This window comes from Nyctibius grandis, chromosome 9 (genome assembly GCF_013368605.1).
Source record: "Nyctibius grandis isolate bNycGra1 chromosome 9, bNycGra1.pri, whole genome shotgun sequence".
Classification (NCBI taxonomy): Eukaryota; Metazoa; Chordata; class Aves; order Nyctibiiformes; family Nyctibiidae; genus Nyctibius; species Nyctibius grandis.
The window spans coordinates 41239826-41259117 of record NC_090666.1 but is presented as its reverse complement, the minus strand read 5'-3'; the positions used below and the strand labels follow the sequence as shown (position 1 = coordinate 41259117).

Sequence of the window (19292 nt, the reverse complement as noted above, 5' to 3'; positions counted from 1 at the left end):
ATGAATTTACAGTTACCACAAGTCAGAAGAACCTACTTCAACCTCTGTCAGGAACATCAAAAGCTTCTAGTAGGTAGGTGAACTTCAGACACAGTCTTGCAGAGTCTTTTAAAGAGAATAACACAAATACATATCCTGGGCAATAAATACTAGCGTATGCTGGAGAACTTCCATCCTGCTTCCTCAGTAGTTTGCAGTTCAAGTTCTAATCTGAAGTCAGATGTTCGTTCTCCTCTGCATTTTCCCAGAACAGGCAACCGCAATTTTCTAACACTTAGAATCTCTACACCACTATTTTGCTGTATCTGAACAGTACTACCACCAGTAGTAATTTTTTAAACCGTGGGTGGGTACCCAGCCATCATTTTGTACATGCGTCCTGATTTAAGAAAACTTTCCCCTAGTATTTCTTTTGCAGTAAAAGGGTTTGTTTTTAAAAGGAAAAATTCCAAATTGAGACAATCTACTTAAATTCCAGAAAAGCTTCCTGCACTGTACAGAAAAAGGGCAGAGAAGAGTAATCTACTGTCTGTAAATCCACACCTAAAATAAGAAAACATGATACTATCCCTCATCTCCTCCATGACTGGGACAATACAGGCACTCTCCAACTTGATCACTGAAGCCCAGGAGGTGTTTGGGTGGCCCTGGCAAGGTCTGTTATCCTGGACACATGCTAACACAGCATATTCTCCCAGGTCCAGAGCAGCCTGGGGCATCTTCCTTGCACCCTGCTGAGTGGTGAGACATGCCAAAAGTTTTGGCTGTCTTCTGGAACAGGAAAGGATGCCCAGGAATAGAGGGCAGCTATGGGGAGAAGTACCAAGGAGGTACCTGCAGTGCCTGCTTTGGGACGCATGGATGACAACATGGAGACCACTTTCCCTAAGAGCCAATAGATGGAGAAAGGCTGCTTCACAGAGGACACAGCTCCTAACCTAGCTGCTCGTCAACCAACTACTAAACCCACGTTGATCAAGTGAGGTTTCATTCCGAACTTACTGCTGACAAAGCAGGTTCTAAAGGAGGACAGTTCACAAAAAGCACAAATTATTTATGAGTATGGATACTACGACTTTTGCAGAAAACAATTGTACCATGAAATGTTCCTAAATGATACCTTGAAATGCTAAATAGAGACAATTCAGCCACATCCACTTCCCCTTCTTCCCAGTCTCCAGAAACAGCTGCAAGATTCGAAGTTTTTAGAAGATTTTTTTTGGGGGGGAAGGGAGAGGGTGAGCTTTATTTCCCCAAAATCCTGTTTACAGATGAACCTAAACTTGCCCAGCAAAGCGGTATGCTGATCTCTGCTTTTGTACACTAAGGTTTAATGCAACATTTTACATCAGTTTTTGAACAACTTGTGAGAAAAAAACAAAACCAAGTGACATTTACCCTTAACTGATGGATTCATCACTGTATCATTATACTTCTGTATTTCCTATACTGTGTGTTAGGTTATGGAGGAGTAAAGCAGCCCCAGAAGGTAACATGCCGAGAGCAGAGAGCACGCACACCAAATACTGCCAGAGTTTGCTGTAGGAATAACTTCCAAGCGTTGGGAGCTTCCTCGCAAGCAATCGCTCACCTTCCCAGCAAGAGGCAGCTCCAATTACTGCAACAGTGAGTAGCTAACAGTTACCTCACTTGAGTTACGATACTCAGGTTAGCCCCAGTAAGCATAGACTTACAGCCAAAAGCGGAGCTCAGAGCGGTTTGATTGGCAGCTGATGAATTTTGCTAATTAATGTAAATTGTGCTAACTCGATACGTGGCTTGTGGTTAAATTCCCATTTAGAATATGCCAATAGTTTTACTCACGGACATGTTTTGCCCCAGACTTCGTATCATCAAGAGGTGAAATAAAAGCATGTACAAACACGTGGTTTGGATTAACGACTTTTGCACAAACGGGGAATGTGTGTAATTTGATACATTAAAGTATTCCTACAATTCCTACAACAGCCAAGATGTTCCAGCTTTTCTATCTGCTCTTTATTCCTCCAGTCTTCTAATGCTGAAAACTACCACCGCTTAAATAAACCTTTTCACCATTTTGCATGATCTATATGAATCAGCTGAACTCCAATTGCTTATTCTACAGCCAAGCATTGAGAACAACGTGTCCAAAAGCTACTAAGAGTAAAAATGAGTCTATGACTTTGGGAGAAAAATCAGAAATATACATTTGCTTATTTAAAACACAAACACAGGTACAGGCTGGTCATACTGCTGTACAACGTCAAAAAAGCGTTTAGAAACTGAAGAGCCTCTTCTGTGGAGAAACGACAAGTCTGGATATTCCTCCTCTTCCCGTCTCTACTACAGGGAGTTTGAAAGGTTCCTCCTTGATTTCTAAATATAGATGTCATGATCAGATTCTGCAAGATATGTTTATGAACAGGAACAGTATGATTTCAGACTGGAACAGCAAAACAAAACACAGAACAAGTCGCAGTACTCCTCTGAGTATTCTTTAAGGTCACCACCCGTGGGGACACAACCCAAGAACCTGAGTCAGTGAGCCTAAAGAAGAGAAGCAGCCAGAGCTGCAGCTGAGTCAGTGGTAGCTGTAATCTTTACTACCATGGGGTAAAATAGGGGAAGCGACTTCCAGTTTTTAAACCATAACATGATCCCCTTACGAGGGATCTCATAAGTATCAAGCTGGATGTCCTTAACTGCAAAGGTATTAGTAACACTATTTTCCTGATCTTCTCTGTAGCAACTAAGATGGACTCAAAGCAAGGGCAAATAACAAATATGTAACTATCAGTTGATTATAGGAAGTTTGCATTTATTAAAAAACCCTAGAAAACAAACCCCCAAAATACCCAACCCCCACACTAGATTTACAGGTCTAGCAAGTATTACTGCATATTTCTGTAAACTTCCACGCTCCTTGTAACTCTATCACACTGGTAACTTAATAGTGCTATATAGTTATTAGCACCAGAGGAGCGTCTCAGTTAGTCTGAATACGTCCACTCACTGAATTAAGCGAAGAAGGACCCTGCAGCCATCTGTGTTTGGGCTCCTCACCCTGGGCAGCCTCGCCAGGCGTGGGGAGCTTCAGCAGGGAGGATGACTTCTGCTGGCAAACCTCCGGGTCCTAGCTGGGCATCCTGCTAACCTTACATTTGCTCATTACTGTCAAAGTCAGTGAAATTCCTCAGCAGAGTAGTTTACTAACCCTTTGTAATCCCCAATAAACAGTTCAATCATTAACAGTATTAACAACCTGCGTAGCACACAACAAATCATTTATGACCCTCCTTTTCGTCTTCCCTCACTGGTTGTGGCTTTTTACCTTTTCTGCTTCTGTCTTAAAATTCTTCGTTCATTTATTCCTTCTGTTGGGGGTGGGGAAGAATCGGAGTCTTTTTCAGTTAGGAGACAAAAAGAATCCTTTTGTTCTGCTCAGATTGGTATTTTATAAATTCAGTATGCTCTCCCTTCCATATTTATTCTGGCCTTATAATCCAAAACGGTCAGAGAACAAATGTTCCTTCACAAGATGCTCCCAAACCCCTACAGCAAAAATTTAAGATACCACTTACTTAAAAATAGAAACTAAAGTCTAAATTGGTAGATTATATCATTGATCTGGGCCCTTTTATCTGTGCTACAAAAGCAGTAGAATATATAATTCTAGTGGAAGTCTCGGTGTAGAAAAAGTCACTATTCTGGACTCCTTGTAGAATTTCTCCAAGGGCACAATTTTATATCCATTTCTGTTTTACTACACTGTTCTAACGACGAACTTATCAGTGGACAAGAAACCGGAGTACTTTTTTGTGTACTTTTGGTTAGTTTAATACTTTGTTATTTTTAATTGGGTTTTCTTTTTTTTTTTTTGAAAATACAAAGTAATTTTAAGTTTAAGAAGAATCAGGAAACTGCACCCATCTCATATCATTACTGAAGGGTCTAGAGGTTTGTAGTACCAGCACATTAAAAAAAACCCCAAAGGTTATGCAAGGGAACAGCGCATTCTCCTCACCACCACAGTGGGTTTTCTCCTTCTAGGTCGCCGTGCAAGGCAAAGACACGAACCTGAAGCAGTGTTCCTTGCTCACCCGGACCTACACCACACTTGGACAGTTGCACCCGTTTGAAAAGTGCCTGTGTACAGCAGCATCTTCTGCCCATGTCAGATTAAAACAGTTACACACACACTTTCTGCGGTGCAGAGCACAGCATGACACAGCAACACAGATCACACTGGCTTAACAGCAGTCAAATGGCAGGTTTTTATCTTGAAGTATGAAATGCACATCATCCCCTAACTGCTCGGTTTGTAATTAAAGCACGGCCATACCAGGAACTCCGCGGTAGTCGCCTAAGTGTAAAGTGGGCAAAATTTCCTAAAACACTGGAATATTCCTCTTAAAAATCACGATGTTCATAAAGCACAGGCCTACCACTGCCTACATAAACCAATGGTAGCTCTTCCCAGCTGTGTGAAGTCACACACTTTGCCCACAGAATCACAGAATCAACCAGGTTGGAAGAGACCTCTGGGATCATCAAGTCCAACTCTTGCCCTGACACCACCATGGCAACTAGACCATGGCACTAAGTGCCATGGCCAGCCTTTTCTTAAACACCCCCAGAGATGGTGACTCCACCATCTCCCTGGGCAGCCCCTTCCAGAGTCTAATGGCCCTTTCTGAGAAGAAATGCTTCCTAATGTCCAACCTGAACCTCTCCTGGCCAAGCTTGAGGCTGTGTCCTCTTGTCCTAACGCTGGTTGCCTGGGAGAAGAGGCTGACTTCCACTTCACTACAACCTCCCTTCAGGTAGTTGTAGACTGCACTAAGGTCACCTCAGAGCCTCCTCTTCTCCAGGCTAAACAACCCCAGCTCCCTCAGCCGTTCCTCGTAGGTCAGACCCTCCAGACCCTTCACCAGCTTGGTCGCCCTCCTCTGGACTCGCTCCAACATCTCAACATCTTCCTTGAAGTGTGGGGCCCAGAACTGGACACAGGATTCAAGGTGCGGCCTCACACAACCTTGTTATATTTGTTACTGAAGAAGAGTTAACACGGCTAACCAAGACCTCTGTTACCAGACAGTAACCTTCACAAGTGAAATGTCATGAACAGATATGAACACGACTAACCCAGGGAAGACCATCCTCTCCTAAACCACTCCACAGACATTTGTTCCATTTGTCATTTGTCAGTTAACTGCCCCGTAAACTGCGTATTGAATGTGACATATTTAATGAGCGCCTCCACGACTGCAGAAATGACAAGTTCCCAAAACATTTGGTCTGATTCCCAAACTACTGCAGTCTGGATAATATCCACCTGCTTTCAGGCTGTTGTAGTATTTCTCATAGACAAAGGACAAGTGGCATACTCTCAGAATAAGTTCCATGTATGACTGACTTCATAAGAGTTCTCAAGTATTCACCTCTCTATGATTTCACCTCATTTCAATTGGCTTGCATCAGAAGTCAGCTACAGGAACTACAGAGTTCTCCAGCCTGCCATAACAACTCCCCTCTGAGAGGAGCCACTGCCTCCTAGAAGTGAGCAGGGGCTGGTGGAAAGCTGTCTGTAATTCTCACAAAATCTCTGGTTGTAACCTGTCAAAACAACAGTTCAGCCCCAAGCAGGTGCAGTCCATCCCACAGCGATGGAATCACGCTTGGGAAAAGGCAGAAGTGAAGAACTTAGAATTGAAGCAGCTGTACCTTAGCTTAAAAATGGTGATGGCCAACACTCATGCAAGAGGGCTTACGGAGGACAAACATCTTTCACAGTGTAGTAATTAACAGGCTGGCTACAGAACTTACAGCTTCAGAAAGCTAGCAACAATAAAGTGCAACTGCAAGATCCAGCTATACACATCTGGGCTCCAGACAGCACTGCTAAGGTTCTGGGCTCTGCGGGCAGGCTCCACACGTGTTCTCGCTTGTGTAAGTCTTTGCATAGGCATATTCTGTAACATAATTATGCATTAATACCGACCCTTGTTATCAGAGAGGGTCAGTATCAGTGAAGCACCGAGTCAGGCCAATCCCATGCACCTAAAATAACAAGCAATTCTCTGTGAGAATGGCATCCACGTAAAGGATAATGCTCACGATACGTGCAAGTCCAACACAAGTCTCAACTGGCAAGGACGTGACTGATCTTACAGACTTGATAGCTTCAGCAGAGCCTACCTGGCTCCACCTGCTCCAGTCCTCAATACGTACACACCCCACTTTCCCCAGCATACGTTCCAGAAGCATTACCAACTCACAGGGCTGGGACAACAGCTAATATTTAAAAAAAAAAAAAAAAAAAAAAGTCCTTTTGACAAATTCACTGCTGGAGACAAAGTAAAATCCAGCTGAGAAATCCCAGTGGGGTGCAGAGCAGAACACCAGTGCCACAGGTGGAGCGATACACATGCCTAAATACCCAGCTCACCTGCCAGAGAGAACTGAGCTGACAGATTAGGCCATGAACCCTTTGGCCAAATGACCCTAAACTAATTCCATTAATACTGCCCAGGCCCTCAAGAGAAGGGCCAGTTCTCGGTCAAATGTACATGGATGTGGACAGCAGTACGGAGAGGAAAAACACCCCCCAAAACCAGATGTGCGTAGTGTTAAATTGCTCCAATTTATCTGTTGTGTGGCTATCATTTCTCCTTAATGATAAATTCCAACAAAAAAAAAATCCAAAAATGTCTATTTCAAGACATTAGCAGTCACTTTTTAATCTCTGTGCTCAAACTCTCTCACATTGTAGCTCAAGAACTGCAGAGCAAGAAGACATCTAAAGCAAAACCAGTTTTGAAACAGGGTAATATCTCAAATTTCCTTCATGCTGGTAGCTCAGTGTTCCGTTCAGTCTGTCCTTCCTTACCTACTGTTGGCTGAAGATAATCTCTTCCAGGCTTCTCAAATGCTGACACAGGAAGGTCTGTGAGCACACTGAACTACTTCCTTTTCTCCTTGAAAAGATTTAATAACCTACAACTTTCTTCTGTGCCCTACTTGTAGTCTATCGTTTTCTTCCTCTTTGTATCAAATCTGCTAAAATAAAATTTTATAGAGTGTCAACTCAACAAAGGAAAAAACTATAAAGTTAGTTCTGACAGCTCTTTCTCAAAAAATGTAATCAACAAAGAAAGAAAAGAAAAAAAAATCCTTTACCCTTGGAAAGATGAATTGAATAGCCTTAGGTATTCTAGAGCTGTATTTATGAGAAACTTTTTGGACACCAAACACACAACTCCCTATAGAAATGGGGAAAGTGTTTTGCCTAAGTCATAAACTTCTTTTTCCATGGCACAGAGAAAAATATGCTGCACTCCACTGCCAGACATAAGCTCACCTCTCAGGGGTACCAGTCCCATCCATCTCAAAAGGCAGTAATGCCTATGAGATGATACCATCAAATGAAGGAGCCTCAAAAAAAGCCATATACACAATTCAAATTTAGGAGAGCAATTCTCTTCTCTACAGAAACACAGAGTATTCTGTCCAGACGTTAAAGTTTTCATACCAAAACCATGTTATTAACACTTAATATTGTAATGGTAGCACCAAATCATAGTATGTAATACTAAAAAAATTTTAAAAAGTTTAAAAAATTAATAGATGACAGAACGTACGACAGTTATTAGTTTTCTATGGAGAAATGGCATTGTAGTTCAAAATAAACTAAAAAGTAAAAGTAATGGTAAAAGTCATGTAGAAGCAATGTAAAGCTCCCTGGTTATTCCCCTCATTTTTGAGGCCAGCACTCAAAAATTTAACATCTCCATGTATTCCCCATTTCATACTTCATACTCTAATGTTGCAGAAATTTATTATTTTCCTCACTTTTGTCTAAAAATTTTAAAGTTTTGTATTTTATAATAGTGAGAAAAACATCTAACAATAAAGACTATCTAATCCAGTTGCTAAGCATGTATTTATATTTCATGCAGAACAGGCATTTTCACTTTGTTAAGATTCCCCCTCCAATCTGTCTGAAGTCAAACAGTCAATTGACCTGTGTATTACTATATAAAACCTAAATAAACAAACAAACCCTCTCAAATCTGGTTTTCTAACTTAAAGCAATTATTTATTAACATATTATTCATCAAATGCTGAATCATGGGGAAAACACATAAGTAACTCATTGCTAATTTGCAGATAATTTTATTTCAGCTGACTGAACAAATCCCTTTTTCTTGTTTTTGGCAGAACTGTATTAGAACATTTATTTAAAACAATGTTGTACAGCTATTGTAGTTTAGAGAAAAACATATTTAAGTATTTTTGGGGAGGTTTGGAGTTTGTTGGGTTCTTTTGTGGTTTGTTTTTTTAAAGTCTTGAACAGGAAAAAAAAAAAAAGGAATAAAAAAAATTAAGTTAATTTCTTCTAAGTGCAAAGATATTCCCTTGTAGCCAAGCTAAGAAGCTAACACAGAATAGCATCAGCAATTTGAATTAAGCTATCCAATAGAAATTAAATTTAGAAATCAAGTTTCTCTCATTATAAGAAGTCTCTTCTACTGTTCATCCTAAATTATCACTTTTCGGTTTTTATTCTTTATAGAACTGTGTAAAATCATCCCCCTGTATGAGGTCCAAAATAATTTTCACAGAAGTCAATGAAAAAAAAATCTCCTCATTATTACTATTATTCTGTACCACAGCAATACCAAAGCTCCAGTTATGATTGACAAATACACAGAAAAACACTGTCCAGAAGAGGCACATAAAACAATTTAGGCAGTCATTGAATTCAAAGGGAGCAGAGAATAATTCTTAAAATGCAGGCTGTCAATGCTTACAAAATGAACACATCTGGTTCCTACTTCTGCACAGGTTCCTCACAAAATTTTGTGCATGTTTCTGTTGAAATACTTAAGCACTCAAATGACACAGAAACTGATGTTATTCAAGAGACAGCCCTTTCCTCACTAAGGTATACTGAATTTATTTCCTATGGCACAAGCCGTACTTCAGACCATTATCCCCAACTAGAAAATGCTAAATCATGTTAAAGCTCCTGTTCAATAAAAAAATTTTCTGGCTCTATTCAACGGAATAACGTTTGTCCCTGTATAACACAGAATCACAGAATCAACCAGGTTGGAGAAATACTAATCTGAAAAGGAAGATGCAAGCAATTAAAAAAAAAAATTAATATTTTTATTAATTATAAAACATACGCTTCTGTTTTTGTGGAATAAATTCACAGCCTTAAAACTCTGAAGATAAGAGTTAAAAAAAAAAAGAAGTTAAATTCTCTCTACCAGAATGCATTTGCTCAAGTGTAAAGCTAACAAATGCTAAAATTTTTGGCAACACTTCTGCATTTCTGAATCATTAGGTAGTCAAACTATTTTTTGATTTTGCTTGCATGATGTTGGATTAGAATAATCCATATAAATCAGTGGTTTCCCCTCACTAGGAATACTGTGTTTACTTCTGGTCATCTGATCTGAAAAGGATGCATGAAAAAGCAGGGAGGTTCAGAAATAAATAACAAAAATTACTTGCCTGTACAGCAGTGGATTAGAATTGTTTACTCAGGAGACGAGTAAGAAAGAATATCGTCAAAGTAAACAAAATAATGGTGAGCCAGAGAAGGCACGCTGAGCATTTCAGTGACCCTTTTCAGAATATAATGAGGGGATGCTTTTCCTAATGAAAACTTAAAACATGTAGGTCTTTGTCAGAGCGAGTTGTTTATGCTACGGGAGCTGCAGAGTCCTCCGATGCTTTCCTCCAACCAAGACGTGGAGTTTGCAGCCACAAGGCAGAGCTGAAGTAGGACAAAGAAGAAAAAGCTGAACACAAGTCATGTATTTAGTTGCCTAGAGACTTAACTCGTGGAAACCTAAACATCAGGCCAGAGTCCTCAAAGATATTTAAGCACTTCTGTTCTACTGATACCAGTTATCGTTTGAAAACAGTGGGGCTTGGTGTCCAAATACGCCTGATGATCCAGACTGCAACAACTTCAAGCTCTTCCAAGTCTAGGCAGCAAGAGTGACAACATCATGAAATTATTTATATGCCTGACAGTAGTCGGATGCCTATTTATTTCCCTTTTCAAATCATCCTGAGACTCTATTGTATGTAAAGACTGTGACTAAGCAGCACTTTCTAGTCGATACTGCATGTGAAGATATAAGTCATGGGGCTTCATACTTGTGTCTTTGGTAAGGCTACCAGGGTTTTTTTCCTTGAACAGTCACCATCTCCCCTCCCCATCACTGTCTGTTACCGGATCTCCTCCCTGCCATGGCAAATACTTTTATGCCCAGCCACATGGCCTCTGTTCCCCAAACAGCTCCTCATTTTCATTGCAGCCCCGATTACCCCCCACCACCCCCCCAGCCTTCAACTCTTCTCCACTCACTCACTTTGCCTCCATCCGCTACCCTCCCCGCCGCATCCCCCTTCCCTCCCCATTGCCATTCACACCCTGCTACTCTGCTTCACTCCTGACCACCAACCCCTCTCCCCAAAGTCTGCTACTTCCTAACGTCTCACTACTCATTTCCTTCCCACTCCCACACCGCAAGGCCTCTCCACAAGCTTTCAGTTATAATCCTCCTTTCTCTTACACAGAGCAAAACAACACCTTCCCTTAAAATAAGCGTACCTAATGTCACACACCTCAGTGAATAGCAGGAAGACTCATCCACGGGCAGCACCTTGCAGCTCCTGGGAACTCGCCTCTCCGGTGAAGCAGGCTTCACCATCCTTTGTTTGCACCAAAATAAAAATATTTCTACCTAGTGATGCATTCTCTGAAGTTTCAAGTTCATTTGTGGCATTCCAAACTCACGGCACCACTGACACACAGAAAAACGCCACCAAGTTGAGCATCAAATATTACTTCTTAGACCAATTAACAGTTGGTAAGTTCTCACGTATTTCTACTAGGGCAAAATAAAGTATGTGAGTAAAGCAAAAGTAAACAACAGGAGAGTCTATGCAGATTGAGGACAGAACAATTACAGATTACACTGGACAGGATTAATACAGAGATTAAAAAGACAGCAATTATTTGCAAATTTTTCATGAACATACAGATTCATATAATCTAATCCTAAAATACCACCTCTCTGTGGAGACCTCTAGTATACATGCTACCTGACTTCTTTCAGACCCTACATCAGGACATTACTAGAGATGCTTTAAGATATCTTCAATTTAAGGTTCACCAGTCATCAGCAATGAGTAAGTTTACATTCACCACCATTATAATGAACATTTTCATATATTACATATGAATTTTGACTATTATCTACCAAAAGAGAAACTAAAAAGTATTTTTCTATAATAGAAGCTCAGAAGCATTCCAGACATATAGATACTACAAATTCCAGTGCACGCAAAGTATTATAATTATTTGCAATAATTAGCAAAAGCTGAATATTAACACTTTTTTTACTGTTTTGTTAAATGCAATAATATTAAAAATCAGATTAATATACTTCTAACAGTTAAAGGGATAAGTGTGTCTCAGGCTGTTGTATCAAACCCACAACTTCAAAAAAAGCTGAATGAAGCAAAACTTTTTTTTGTTCAGCAAAGATCAATATTTGGAGAAAGCTGATTAACTATTTTCAACTAAAAAGAAAAACTGTAAACAACAGGTTCTACAAAGTTTATATAATCTTTCTCCGACAAAACAAGTTATTGCTCTGACAGTTATTATTTAAGAAAAACAAAGTAGATCCTACACATAGGAATACCTTTACAAGCATAAAGTATTTAGAAGTTCCTTTTACATAAAAAAAAAAGACTTAAAAATTATTATCTTTTCATTTGCTGTTTATTTTTTAGTTCCAGGTATATGCTCATTAAGTTCTACCTCACCACGTGCCTGCAGATTCTTAGCAGAACTCTTACATCAGATAATGAGTTGAGTTACAAAAAAAATCGTTAAGACTGATTCATAACTGTGGAGTTTTTAAGAAAAGGAGCATAGGAAAAAGACCAGCAAAACCCACGAGCCCAGGAAGAAAGCTAAAGACGTAAGGTGATCCACTAGGAACCCACACACCAGCTGATTATGAAGTATCAAGCTTTTGGGATCGTTACATGGTCAGAACTGCTCATTCCCCAATATCTTTGTGAAGTTAGAACTCATGAAAAATTCAGATTTAGGGTTTGATCCAGCACCCAGGGAAGTTAATAAATATTTTAGCACTAACATCAGTGAAAACAGAATAGACCCTTTATTTTTTTCCTTTGTGTAAAGATTTCATATATAGATTTTTAATAACAAAATATCAAGAGTACAAATATTTTATTGATATTTCAAAAAATTAACATCACCTTACACAGCAGTATTATAACACCCCAAACTACACGCCTAACACAAACCTATTTATCAAAGAATAATAACTTGGCCAAAGCGTGATACGAGAAAGATGTTACAAGAGTAATGCAACTTTCAGAAAAAAAAACATCAACACTACCACAGCGAGCGCTGCAACTTTATAGCTAGGACGCCCTGCACAGATGGACAAGTAATTTTTAGAAATGAATCACGCTGCAAATGATTTTACTAATTTTAAAACAGAGGTGAGGAACCAATAGCCTACAGGCCAGATACGGTTTGCTGCCTCGGTTCAGATGGCCTACAGACACGTCCGGGCTTTATTGCTTAATAACACCGAGGCAGACTTCAAGGGAAGCCACGTGTGTTTTAAAAGGCTCCAACAATTCACGTATTTTTAAATACATAATCCTTAAACCTAAACATCAGCCTGGAGTTTAGCGTATTAAATGAAATCTATGTTTTTAGTTCGCATTTTTTTTAACGCACAAATTCTTGAGTTATTGTCCACTAAAAATAGCACATTCTTGCCACCCTGAGAAGGTGGGACTTGACAGCCCTCAACGTTTATATTATCTTAGCAGAGAAAAGTCGGTGGTACTTTGAGTTTGGACAACAGCCTATGCAACAGCTGTGGCAGAAGAATTTTGATACCTGCTCCGATACAGAGGAACACACTCTACAGCCCTTATTTAGGACAAAACTTCCACCGAAATCAATGACTTTTGCCTCGAAAAGATGCAGTCCCAAATACAGATCTCCGTCTTTCATAGCTTCTTTCAAAGTGCAAAGCATTTCTGATTCTGAAAGTGTATGCAGGATTCTAAACATGAAAAGAATAAGTGAAAAAGAATTTATTGAGAAAGAGAGAAATCATAGGCCACCACTCTACTTTCATCCCTCCTGCAATTATTTGCAGCTGCCATGAACATATTGATATTTAGGAAACTGAAGGCTGCAGCTTTAATTGAAGTTTGACTGCTATAAACAGTTAGCTGCCTGGCGCTGGCCCGCGCTCTAATACCATCAGCAGAACAGAGATGGGAAGCATAAACAAACCTTTTAACTAGATTACAGTTTCTAAAACGGCCAAGAATCCCTTCGGCAAGAACTCCTGCGTGACAGAATGTTAAAGGAGGAAAAATATTTTGAAAGAGTATCTTAAAAAAGCCTAACCTTTCCTGAGATAGTATGAATGAGTCTTCTGAGGAAAATGACACTAAGTTTTCAAAGGGGGCTATCCTTGAGAAACACGGTCTGATCCTTCAAGAGAAAATAAAAAGCCAGAAAACTTTAAAACAAATGGTTGCAAACCAGAATGATATTTTTCCAAAGGCTTTTTCTCTTAAGGCTTCAAAATGCATCAAGAAAAGATATTGAACTTTGAAATACCAGCAGATCTTCTAATATCATTTCACATTTCAAGCAGCCATGCTCAAGAAGAACATAACAAAACCATGGTGCATCACCAGTTCATACCAACATGTCTACCTCTTAAATCTGATCCTTCTCACAATTTGCTTTAACCGAGCTTCCTCCCCATAAAGATTACGAGGAGGACAGCGTATCCCCCCTTCTGCCCCCAAGCCTGTAAAAGACAAAAGGAAGTTTTGTTCTAAAAAAAAAAAAATCAGCTTGCTACAGATTTCCGACTACTTTGTTTCTTTAATCAATGATGTCATTTGTCCACTTCTGCAGTATTTTCTTACAAAAATAATAGATACTAAAAAATGCTTCCTCCCATCTACAAACTTCTTTTTGTGCTTGTCTTCTACATACACATAAAATAAATAAAATTTACCTCCTTAAGTTGGCAGCATGCTTATAAAAAAAAAATTAAAGATGCATAAATCTTCATTGCATAAAGAGTCTTAAAAGTAAAAAAATTAAATTATATATATTTTAAATTTATTTAAAGTAGGTTAGGTGCAAACACAGTCAAAGCATAAAGCCAGTGCCAGCTGTTTGTTACTGTCAATGCTACAGCTTGAGTCCTAGCAAAACACATGAAATTTGTACTCATTCTAGGGGGGTTAATCATATATATGCATATATATACACACATGTGCATGTGCATATATATGTGTGCATGTGCATACATACATGTATAAAAAATATACATGAAATATACAGGTAAAAGCTCAAACGATGAAGAGAAAATCAAACGTTTTACACATTTTTATAAGGAGTTTAGTTTGTCACAACAGATAATCCTAAATAATGTGTTGGCAATGACCTACAAGAGCTTAAAAATAAAATCTAAAATTAGCAAATTTAAATTTAATTTACATGTTTTCAAAACATTAGGCAGCATGAATGGAAAAATTCGACTATCTATATTTATGATATGTCGGCCTACCTTCTATTTGGCCGACTTTTCTCCTAACTTAGGCTGCATTTGTTTCCTTTGGCTGCGGGGTACAAGGCAACATTACTGCCAGTCTCTCTTTATCTAAACGTTGAGAATATCACCATTTGATCCAACAGGATTTGTTCTGCAAACAATTGACAACTGTTCTGGTTCCCTCACTTGGGAATTTTTCTTAGCGAGGCCACGCTACTGATGCTGCAAACCAAGGGCCCCAATGTTTAAGATGCTATTTACATTTCAGATTACTCCTCCTTCAGTAAGTCACCAAGATAATTTTGGATTTAATGTCACTGAAAAATGTAGACTAATTAAAAACTATGAGAATATATATATTTTCAATCCTGGGCTTCAATTTTACCTCATATAGGAATAATGTCATTAACATAGTGCTTCTGTAGGTCTTAGTTACCAGATATTGGGACAAGATAAAAATTTTTAAAATACTGCTTGCTTATTTTAAAATATTTCCTGCAGAAGAAATAAAAAAACCCCAGCACATTGAAGAATTTAACCAGAGTAATAAATGAAATGCTTTATTCTTGCCTTGATAAAGAAAGTTATCAGAAACCTCAAAAAGAATTTTCAGACATTTTACCATTTCATTTTTAAAGTAAATTTAAACCTCCTGAAACAGAGGATTTCAGGGAAAAAACCCCAAACAACAAAGTGACAACTGTATCTTGTGCATCTCCAGCTCTCCGTATCGCCCTCCACGATGGTCCTCAGCTCCAACCCAATGAACCCACTCTCTGTGATTTGTTCCTCAGCCATTCCCATGGGAAGGACAGGAGGTAACGGCGATTTTTGTGATGGCAACACCTGTCAAGCTGCAGACAAACTGAGATGATCGACTTGTTTCACAAAGGTCTATGAATAGCCACCTCACGGTAATGACTGATTCCTGCTGCCATGTGCCAGCCCGAAACAACAACTTCGAGGTAGAAGGCTCGAAATACAGATCTTGGGAGCCACACAGTATTGTTTGAAAGTATTTATTTTTTACATTTCTTTTATATATCCTGTTCGTATACACACACATGCATTTGTGTATGTTGCTAAACATATACGCATGTGTACTCGTACACTTTATAACTTTGTAGTCTTAAGTGGTTTTGACAAATTTTACCTCCATTTAAAAAAACAGTGCAAAGTCTGAACTCCTTTCTAGACGATTTGTCCAAAAAACAGGTACCACTGTAATAAAGAACTTGGAATTTGAAGCGAGGAAAGGAGTCAGCACTTCTTAATTTCTTAACTGCTGCTTTTTCTTAGCATCCCACTTGGTTTAACTCTAGTTACACAGCTTTCAGGATGCTTTACTTTTTATCTGTCTCCAATGCTCTTCCAAAATGTTATTCCTACTACAGGCCTGGGTTCCTGTGCAGGCCTGTTTGAAACTGATTGAGCAGTATTATTCTACCTAATAGTTCCAAAAATAATCACAAAGAAAAGCCAGTGGTTTCAAACATTCAAATAACTCTTAAAAAGAATAAGCAGGTCCTTAATGAGATAAGAGCATTCAAAAATGTATCCTGTATTTTTTATTGTTGAATCAATGGTAACTTTGATACTTGCTTCCACTGGGGTAAAGCAGAAACCAATACAGGGTCTTTAAAACACAACCAACCAAAACCAAGCCCACAAACAACCGACCAAGCCCAAAAGAAGAAACAGAACTCCTCACTTTTCAGAAGTTTTAACAGTATTTTTGAAAAGGAAGCTCGGCCACTTTCAAAATTTGTGTCCAGAGCCATTAACAGATGAGATTCTTCTCTCGCAAGCTGCTTTGTGCCTGTGGTCTCTCAAGCCCACAGAAAGACACGCTGACATTAGTGGGGCTCCAGACAGGCACAAGGGCCACCCACCTGGTCTTCTGCTTTCCAGAAGGAACATCTATGATAAACACTCACTACTGATTCAAGAACTAATTCTGTAGTTACAGACCGTATTCAAATTACTGATCTTCCACACGCAAGGAATTGCCACGAATAACAGTAGGGAAAAAAAAAAATCTCCTGACAAACCGAATTAAATAACCCAGCTGAACACCAAGGCATTCCATCTTTGAGTGGACTGTTATTTATGCCAAGATCCTCAGTGCTTCTTAACAAGGAGAAAGACTGATCCCTCCACAGCCAAAGCCATACAAAAGGACTGCAAGCGAAGAAAAGTTAAATTATTGAAAGTATTGCATCATAAAGACTCTCTTCAAACATCTGCTCACCTAGTCTAAATAGAAACTAACACATCGATCTCCAAAGAAAGGTAAGACAGCAAACTCCAAGGAAAGACTGTAAAAAACAAATATAAGTCCAGCCTGAACAGCATCTTTATGTCTAGCACAGCCTACATTTTGCCATGGTAGGTTCCTTGCTAATTCAAAACAATCTCTGACCTGGACTCTGGGAAGCCACTAACCTGGAATACAGGAAAATAATTCTTAATTTTGGCTCAAAAGATAAGTAATTGAAAACACGCACAAAGTTTTGCTAAAAAGAATTAGCAATTGTAAATATCTACTCATAATAGCAGCAAAAAGAGCTTAAAAAACCCAAACAAAACACAACTGCATTGTCCTTTAGTTATAGCTGTTGGTAACGCACAGTCTTCCTTAACATGGGTCAAGAGATTCAATTCTTTCAGTTCTTAGAAGGTTGTTGTGACAGCAGCCAGAAGCCCCCAGTCAGCCCCAGACCCCTCTGCGCTAGGTGCTGCAGGAGCTGCCTCCGACACAACGCAGAATCCCAGCCCCACCAGTGGCTCCTTAGGATGGACCTTCCCTACCCAATCCCTCCAAGTCAGCCTATGGAAATGAGGTTTTATTAGTAATTTTATCTCTAGGATTTAAAGAAAGAGAAGAACCTCAATTATTCTGCCCAGCTTTAGAATTCTGTTAGGGTATTTTACAGAGCAATCATATTAAATCAAATCATACCTATTTTTAACATTAAAACACAAAGAAATTAAAGTGTTAAACCCCCGTAATAAATAATACATCTCATGAGCTGTAGGCCATGAAAGTTGCAGGCAGATCTGCAGCTTCACATACAGTGGGAGCGTAATCCTGAAGCCGCTATAGGTTTCCACGTACAGATGAAAGCAGATCAATGGTATCTCAGGTTGAGAAAGGAAGCATTGTCATGGAAAAAAAGAAAACCGTGTCCTTTATTCCTGGTCAGTCTTTTGCTGTCCAACTTTTGCTGGTAGTAAACTAACTAAAAGGAGAGTCACACGTTTAAAGTATGGGGTTTTATATGCTTATATGATGACTATCGCGTGTTTTTCATGTGTTTAAAACCAAAGTAACCTTGTTTTCACAACCTAACAGAAAACTAAAGGCAAACTACTAGAAAGAACTACAGTTATGGCTGCTACCTTCAATAATTCTTCACAATATTGTTAAGAATCAGCCCAATTATATTTTTCTCTCATTCTTTCCACCCCATCAAATTACAGCTTTCTTAAACTCTTTCTGGTCCGATCACAAAATAGGTGCTTCACGCAAGACACGTATGTACAAATTAGAAAGGGGAGACACCAAAGCATTTCAGGAGAGCTCTTTCTTGTGGGTATCCTTCCAGCGTGAGGCAGAGATGACACACGCTCTCTGCTGACCACCATTTAACCATGGTGCCCCATTGAAATACATACTCATGGCCTACTTCATGGTTCAGCACGCTCCACAATCCTTAATGAACTGAGCACTCAGATCATCTTTTTAAAATTATAGAGGACGTCATTAAGTTCCAGAAATAAGCAGACAACAGCAATTTTAATATAAATATCCTACTCACGTAGAAGACTCTTATTTCAACTTGTCATTAATGCCCAAACTCTTCCTTCTGGATTCTTGCGAATCTCTAGAAGGCTTCTTCCAATATTTCCTTGAGTTAGACATTTAGTTTGCCCCCTTATATTTTAAACTATTTCAGACATTTTGACATGTAATTTTCCTTTTAATCAGTAGAAAAAATGGTCAGACCAGCCTACCAGCTGTGCCTGACCTAACAAACCAGCAACACTGCAAGCGTGGATGGAGACATTTGGCCTTCCCAGCTGAAGGCCATGGAAAAACAGATCACGACAGACATATATTTGAGCAAGGCATTGACCAAATATAGCCAGCCACCAACGATAACCACGTACCGCTATCAAACGCGCAACACCGACCTCGCAAACATTGGCGTTCGTCTCGAGTCCAGTTCTTGGACGAGCCCTGGAAGTTAAGCTCGCCAGCGGGTCTTTGTACGACCGGGGCCTTCACGACTTCAATAAGTCAAATAACGGCCTGAAGCCGCCGCCGCCGAGAGCCCCAACCCGGGGAGCAAATTCCGAGGGCTCCCCAGCACCCTCCGTTATCTCAGCCCCCGAATCCCCGCTGCGGCGAGGAAAACAACACTTTCGGGACGAGCCGGGGCTCAGCACCCACCGCAGCCGCCCCGAACTTTCCTCACAACACCGCGCCTTCAGCCGAGGGCCGCCGCCGCCGGCATTACCCCCCCCGGCCCGGGGTGGGAGTGGGGGGCCTGAAGCAACAGCCCCCGGGGCGACGGGGAGAGGAGGGCGGCCGGGGCCGGAGCATCACCCGCGCCCCGGCGACAACAAAGCTCCGGC

The 19292-nt window shown here is 39.9% G+C and overlaps 1 protein-coding gene across 9 annotated transcripts in view; it reads right to left on the bottom strand.

Annotated features, from left to right (window-relative positions):
- The window catches only part of MBD5 (methyl-CpG binding domain protein 5), a 146845-nt gene that overhangs the window by 127141 nt on the left and 412 nt on the right, over positions 1-19292 (bottom strand). The window contains exon 1 of one of the 9 annotated variants that reach the window (XM_068408300.1): positions 18849-19010. The exons of the other annotated variants lie outside the window; for them this stretch is intronic. The gene's annotated coding sequence lies outside the window, so the exon portion shown is untranslated. Of the gene's footprint in view, positions 1-18848; positions 19011-19292 lie in introns of those variants that run through there. 9 annotated transcript variants of the gene reach the window in all.